The 6,732-nt window shown below is 35.8% G+C and overlaps 1 protein-coding gene across 1 annotated transcript in view; it reads left to right on the forward strand.

The window, feature by feature from the left end:
- The window catches only part of KHDRBS3 (KH RNA binding domain containing, signal transduction associated 3), a 79,909-nt gene extending 78,222 nt beyond the window's left edge, over positions 1–1,687 (forward strand). Inside the window, exon 12 of the transcript XR_002433929.1 lies at positions 956–1,687. The gene's annotated coding sequence lies outside the window, so the exon portion shown is untranslated. The remainder of the gene's footprint in view (positions 1–955) is intronic.
- The last annotated feature ends 5,045 nt before the right edge of the window (positions 1,688–6,732 follow it).

Below are 6,732 nucleotides of genomic sequence, written 5' to 3' on the forward strand. Positions count from 1 at the left end.
CGTCCCTGTGAAATCGTGCAAAGGATGTTTGCAGCCACTATTGTGTGACGTGATGGCACGTGACTGGATGTTGCCATATCATGTTAGTAAACTAATCTCATAACTAAAAGCACACTCATTCTATAGTCAGAGATGTTGGCCTTGGTAATGTGTCAGATCTGCATCTGACAGGAAATGTAGTCATCCCCAGCCATGTGGTGTTGCCATTGAGTACCTGTCCCACCTTGACAGAAGAGCCAACCATTTGAGTCCTTTTTTATTTGCCCTTCTAATGAGAAGCGAAGCTCAAAATACATTTAAGAAAAAAAGTATGCTTACGTAGGGCATAGTAGTTTGAATGTTAAATCCAGTAAGTCTTCCTTCTTTCAGTGCTTCACTTTGATACATGTTATTGCTCCTATGAAAATTTGTTTACATCACTTAAAACTAAAATTCTAGATATTCACAGAAACTGCAAATTTGCTGTATGAAACTTATCTTGACAGTTTGAGATAACATGCAGTAGTATTGTGTTCAGCTATTGCATTTGTTTTTTTTTCTTTTTGGACTAATCCATGAAATAAAATTTGTTAAGTTTAGAACAGAGAGAAAAATAATCTAAAGAGGGGCCTAAATCAAAGAGAGCCTTTCTTTTATTATGATAAAATTTAATCTAGCAACACTTACTCATTTATTCACTCCAGCAGGATTTTATAGTCTTACACAGGTCACTTGCTTTGTTATTGGTCAAATTATATGATTATAGTGACTTAATTAGCTGCCTTTATTGAACCTATTATCACACTTGCATTGAATTCAATGACAGCAGTCTTTGTAGTGGTTTGTCTTAGTCTATGTATATTTATTGTACACATTACTGCCTGATCCTACTGCTTGTAATCTGACTGTCTTCAGAAAACTAGTAGTTGCTCGTCTCAGGTTGTGTACAAATAAATTCTGTTTTGCTCTTTTTCAGGAACTTCTGCCATGTTAATTACAGACTGCTTAGAACATTGTACTTGTCCATGTGCCTAGGCAACAATGAGACAGGCTTCGGAATATGAAAACCCTGTTTCTGTATTTCTTGTATTAAAGCCTTAAAGTGTATAATGTTATATACTTTTTAAAATAATTGTATATATGAACCCTTATTTGTTTAGTGACTCAAAATGTTTTACTTGGAGCTCAATAAAGAGTTTTCATTTAAGTTCCTGTTACAAAGCAATAATGCAACTTCACATTCCTTTAGCAACTCTTTTTAGCCTTACACGGCAACTATAAGCGTGTGTGAATTCTCATGACTAGAGTTTAAATATGCTTTTGGAAATAGATTGTCTGATACATGAACAACATGGATAAATTAAACTGAAGATCAGTGTTTCTTCTGGAAATTTATGTATTAGCTAATCATAAACACCAAACAAAACTCATGGGTAGTAGTGATAATCCAGTTTCCTTCAGAAACTTGTATAACATGGTGTTTTAATTCCTGTCAGTTGTATTATGCTGCTTATTCTCTTTCACTTGGTGTTTGCTTAGAACTGTTTTCTCTGATATGCAATCACAGGTTTTCTAGTAGTAGTCCTGGATGAGGCTTTTACACCTAGATTAATCTTTTATCTTACAGTTCTGTTTACTCAGTGCTTTCTGTTTTATATTAATTGTGGTTGTGATAATTTGTAACAGAAATAAAATTCTGATAATTCAAGTCCTTGTGGATTTTTTCCTAAATATTGCTTGCAAAGCATGAGTAACCCATTCTTGTTACATGTCCATCAGATGTATTTTTCTTATATTCACTGAGTCTCATTTGTCCACCAAAAAATATAACTTGGGCCTGTCTCATTTATTTGGAATAGGTAATGTCAGGTAAAGTCTTTACACCAACTGGCTCTTCTTCAGCATATATTATTTTCTAATACGGTCTATTGAAGAATGGATTGGAAATTTACTGGGCATCTGGGGAATATTAAGATTTCATGTTAACCTTTACACTGATGTGAATATCTTGAGTAATAAATTGGAAAAAAGAAAAACAGCTTTTATTATAGTCTAAAAAATGTCTACTTTCAATGTTTGAATACTTAAGTTGATTTTACCAGTTGCTCTCAAAATTGGGAAAGAATTTCCCTGCCATCATCTCTCACTATATTAGAACTACATTTCTGCAATGTTTTCCACAGCAAGCAATAAGTAAATAGTAAATAAATAACACACTTTACAAGTAAAATCCAAAAACATTTGAGTAAGCACAAGAGATGGATTATAATGGATTCTCTTCACACCGACAGACAGGAGCCTCCAGTGTGGAACAGCACCTAACATTTTAAGTGCTACCCAAGGATAAAAATTACGTGTAGATCCTGGAGGGGGTTGGGAGACTGGAACTTTGATAAGCAGAATGCAATTTGACATGCTGCTGTTTGGAGTGGACAGTGGGATTGCTGGCACAATCTCATTTGAGGAATGTTGTGAACTGTTTAATGAGTAAGGTATTCACTCCAAAGTCAACAACAAGAGTTTCCTAGTTTTGATGCTGAAATGTTTTGCTAGTATGACTTATTTTAATATATGGCACTATAAAAGCTATCTGGCATTGCCTGTAATTTTGGTATCTTTTCCAGTTACTGAGAAGCCTAACATAAGAACTGATAGGGTTGAGTCAAAGTGGGCTGACTGCAGGCTATCTAACTGTTCTGTTAAAAAAAAAAGCAATTTACTTGATTTCACTAAAAACTTGTGCTGTGAATCTTGAACTTCATTACTGCTCGGTTTTGCTCGTACTAAGTGGAGTCATATATTTTTTTTGTGATCTCTTTTGAGTGAAATCTTGGTCCTGTTGCAAGAGATGAAGGTTTTTTCATTCACCTCAAAACCATATATGCATGTTGGAAAGGAAGGGTGCATCCTGCCTATGCTGTCACTGATGACTCCCACCTTTACTATGATACAGCAGCCCCTATGGTTCTCTGTTATCAGGTCATAACATTAAATTACCTAAAGGTGTGGAGTAAGGATATGAGCCTGCAGCTTCAATCTGCATCCTGGTCTTTCCAATAGTGTATTTCGGTGTCTTATGATAAAGTCTCACCACATTTAGGTACATAAATTTAGGAAACAGCCTGTGTCTGGATAAGTTGGAGCAAACCTTAGTTATCCATCTTTCTAAAGAATGTTGCAGAGTATATTTTTCAAGTTGGAACTACTCACCCTTCTGGGTAAGCGAATGGAAACTCTTCAGATGAAAATAAAGAGTTATAAAAGTTAAAATTATCTTTAATACACTGATAAATGGGACTGTATCTGCCCTTGAGTGGTAAAATTTCCAAGTAACCGATGTCCAACAACCTTAATGCTGTCACAGCTGAGCAAATGCACACGAAGAATCAAGAGTATCTTTGACTTCAAGTTTGTGAAAAAGATTAATTGGTTGAAGGGGCTGAGAATTATTTTCACTAGCTCAGCAATTTTTTTCCAAGACAGCTGCATTTTGCTTAATGGGGGAAAAAGCCCCTATGGTAAAGGAAATTATTGAAGGCAGTTTGTGTTAAAGCACATATTGCTAAGATGATAAATGTTTGTGCAGCCTTGAATGAGTTTGCGGTGCATTGGTGCTTGTCTTCAGGCAGGCTGTCTGTGCGACTACAAGCTGAGAGCACATCTCTGTTAACTTGGATCTTTAAAATGCTCAGAAACTTTAGCCGAGGGCAGAAATAAAGCTGCTTTGCTGTATAGTTCTTTTTTAGTCTCCTTATTGGAAAGTATTAAGAGAGTATGAAATGGTGACATTACTAAGAATAGCAAATGAGGGAAGAGGCTTTATGGAAATTTCCAGCTTTCATCATACTTGTGATTTCTGAAATAAAAATAATTTAGATTTAATTAGGGTATGAGATAAAATTTCTCAGAAATGTTTACATCCAGATATCAAAATAACTCCTGTTACTTCAAGATAGAAAGCTACTGTGCTGGTCCTGCAAATGAGATTCTGCTCCTACTGCCCATGGAGTCAGTTTCTGCTTTTGCAAAACTAAATAGTTATCCACAGTTCATTATGCCTAGAATAGTTTGGAGTAACATAGCTTAAATGACCTTATCTTTATATAAAGTATAACATCAAGAGAGAAGAATTTCATCTGAAGTGAAATGCTGGCCCCTCCCTTCGTGGAGTCAAAGAGAAGGTTGTTTTACTGACCTTAGAGTGACTTTCCTCTCCAATGGAAAACATTCTGAACTGCTTCAAATGCTGACTCAGGCAGCAGCCTACAAACTCAGTTGTTCATTGCTTCCTAAGGCAAAAGATTTAAGTGGTAACTTGTGCTAATGCTGTTGATCTGCCTGTGAAAGATCTGACCCCCACAAGCATCTTCATTTGATATTGTTTTGTTTCCTCATTCCTCTTTTTTTTTTTTTTTTTTTTGTAAAAGTGTCTATTTCTTGTGTATCTCTCGCTGAGAGAAAAGATGCAGACTCCACCTCTATAGAATTCACTGCTGTCATTGAGGATGTATTTGAAAGAGGCATCTGTTTTGAAATTAATTCTCATAATTCAATTACCAGCTTATAAATCCATAGACACAGAGTGTTTTGCCTCCAGTGTCAACAGACTGCTACAGAATTGCTCTGCTCAACAAACTTTTCATGAACTTTGGGCATCTGCAAGATGATTTTGCAATGTTTATATTGCAATATGAATACTTACTGTTTCAAAAACTCATTAGACTCTTCATGATAGTGGGTCACAGGCCAATGAGAGGACCAAGTATACGTTAACTATGGTGAATTCTGTCTATGTGCATTTTGGAAGTCGTCTGGCTTTACTGACTGGAATTTTCCAAATGCAAAAATTAACCATATTCAGCTTATAACTTCCTTTTTTACTGCACTTAAGCCTCTTAAATTATGATGGTTTGAACAGAAGCCTTAATTAGACATTTCAAATATACCAGGGATGACATTCTCAGTTATGCAGCATATTAATAAGTGTGTACTTTTTCATGATTCACTTATTCTCTTATTGTTCTGTCAGCAGCTGAGGCCCTCTAAGATTGATATGCTTCAGCAGAAGCTGAGAAAGCAGAGAGGATCCTCTGGCAGTTGTTCCTCTTGAAAGAGCTGTAATGTGTAAGGAATTGCAGCAAAGTTTCTTGATACGTTTTATGGTGGTGATCATCAATTGCGTTTACTTTTTTTATTGTATTTGTTACAGATAGGAGAAAACGGAAGTTAGAATAAGCATATTAATTAACGGGAAACTCTGGATGGGGAAGAATAGGTAGTTTAAAAAGCAATCTCGATACTAAAAGCCATTTGTATTTCCCACTCTGGAATGGAAGAAGAAAGCTTCTATGTTCCAGAGCACAGCTTTCCCAAGCCAGTTTGGGAGGCCATGTAATAGCTGCTAATCTTCAAAACAACATCTTTTTCGCATACAGTATTCCCTAAATGATTCCATGGGGTTTACTCTTGAATTAGATATATCTGATATTAAGAAGTCGAAGTGATCTGTCCTAGGTCAGAGGGGTGTCCTGTAAGAGCAAAATGTGAGAGCCAAGCATGATCTCTGATAACTGTGCTATCTGTACTAGCTAGTCTCGCATTGGAATCCCTCAAATAGCAGTAGTAACCTCATTAACTTCTAGTGGTAGCCTTCAAAGGTATAAGCAGATAATGTTCGTAATGCTACTGGCAGTAGTTCATTGTTGAAAGGTCACTGTGTACTCCTGAATAGTATTTACATGCATGTATACATAATCTAAAGTACTTGGTAAATGCTCTTCAGAAAAATAATTCAAAGGACAGAAAAAATCTTACTGTGAACGACTTGAAAACCTTGATTGTGGTTTATAATTGCTTGCACAGGGATAGAATAACAAGTACTAAATGACTCTAATCTAGTAGTGGAAAAAAACTAAGAACTAATGCTGGTATAAAAGCTTGCAGTTTTAAATGAGAAATTAGGCTCACATGAGAGTGGTTAGCCACAGCAGCAAGCTATATAAAGGAGTACGAGCTCCTGTGTGTTCTTCTACATAGGAGAATAGGTTGAATGATCTAATAACTGCATCTAAAGTTGTAGATCCGTGATGACTGCATAAAAATTCAAACCATCACAAGAAAGCCTTTTTTTCTTTTTCTGATTTTCAAGCTGATGGCTTGAGATGGTAAAAATACATTTTATTAACAATTCCCTATTTTGGTATGTTAAAAAAAATAGTAATTCTACACATCACTTACTGCTTTTTCAAATAGTAAAATCCACGTTAAGCCAGTATTTACTGGTATTAACATGTGAACACAGCTGCTGTTCCCCATACAATAAACATTTAGAAATACTGTTAACTATGAATTATGTTGGTTGTTTTTTTTTAAAGCATCTAGTTATTTTAACTGAAGTCTCCGTACATTTGTCAAAGGAAAGAAATTAGGAGGGTTTTTCTGTTCCAATTTATGCATCTAAAACTCAGATGGCAAGCTGTAGACTGGTTGCTCAGGCTCCTGTCTTAGTCAACCAAGAGAAACCAGCTCAAATGATAACTCATCTTTTTTGACACAGAAGTACATTGGGATCAGGTGTCTCATCCTCTGAAAGCAACAGGCTCTTTCCCCATGATTTTGTGGGTGATTGGACTCATTTGGATGTTTAAACTTTAGATGTCTGAAGTGAGGCATGGTGATTCTCACTTATATTTCAGTTCCAAATCTAGATTTGTTGATACACTGAAAATAATGGCCATTGATATGGTTTGGAAA

Source organism: Numida meleagris, unplaced genomic scaffold (assembly GCF_002078875.1).
Source record: "Numida meleagris isolate 19003 breed g44 Domestic line unplaced genomic scaffold, NumMel1.0 unplaced_Scaffold252, whole genome shotgun sequence".
Classification (NCBI taxonomy): Eukaryota; Metazoa; Chordata; class Aves; order Galliformes; family Numididae; genus Numida; species Numida meleagris.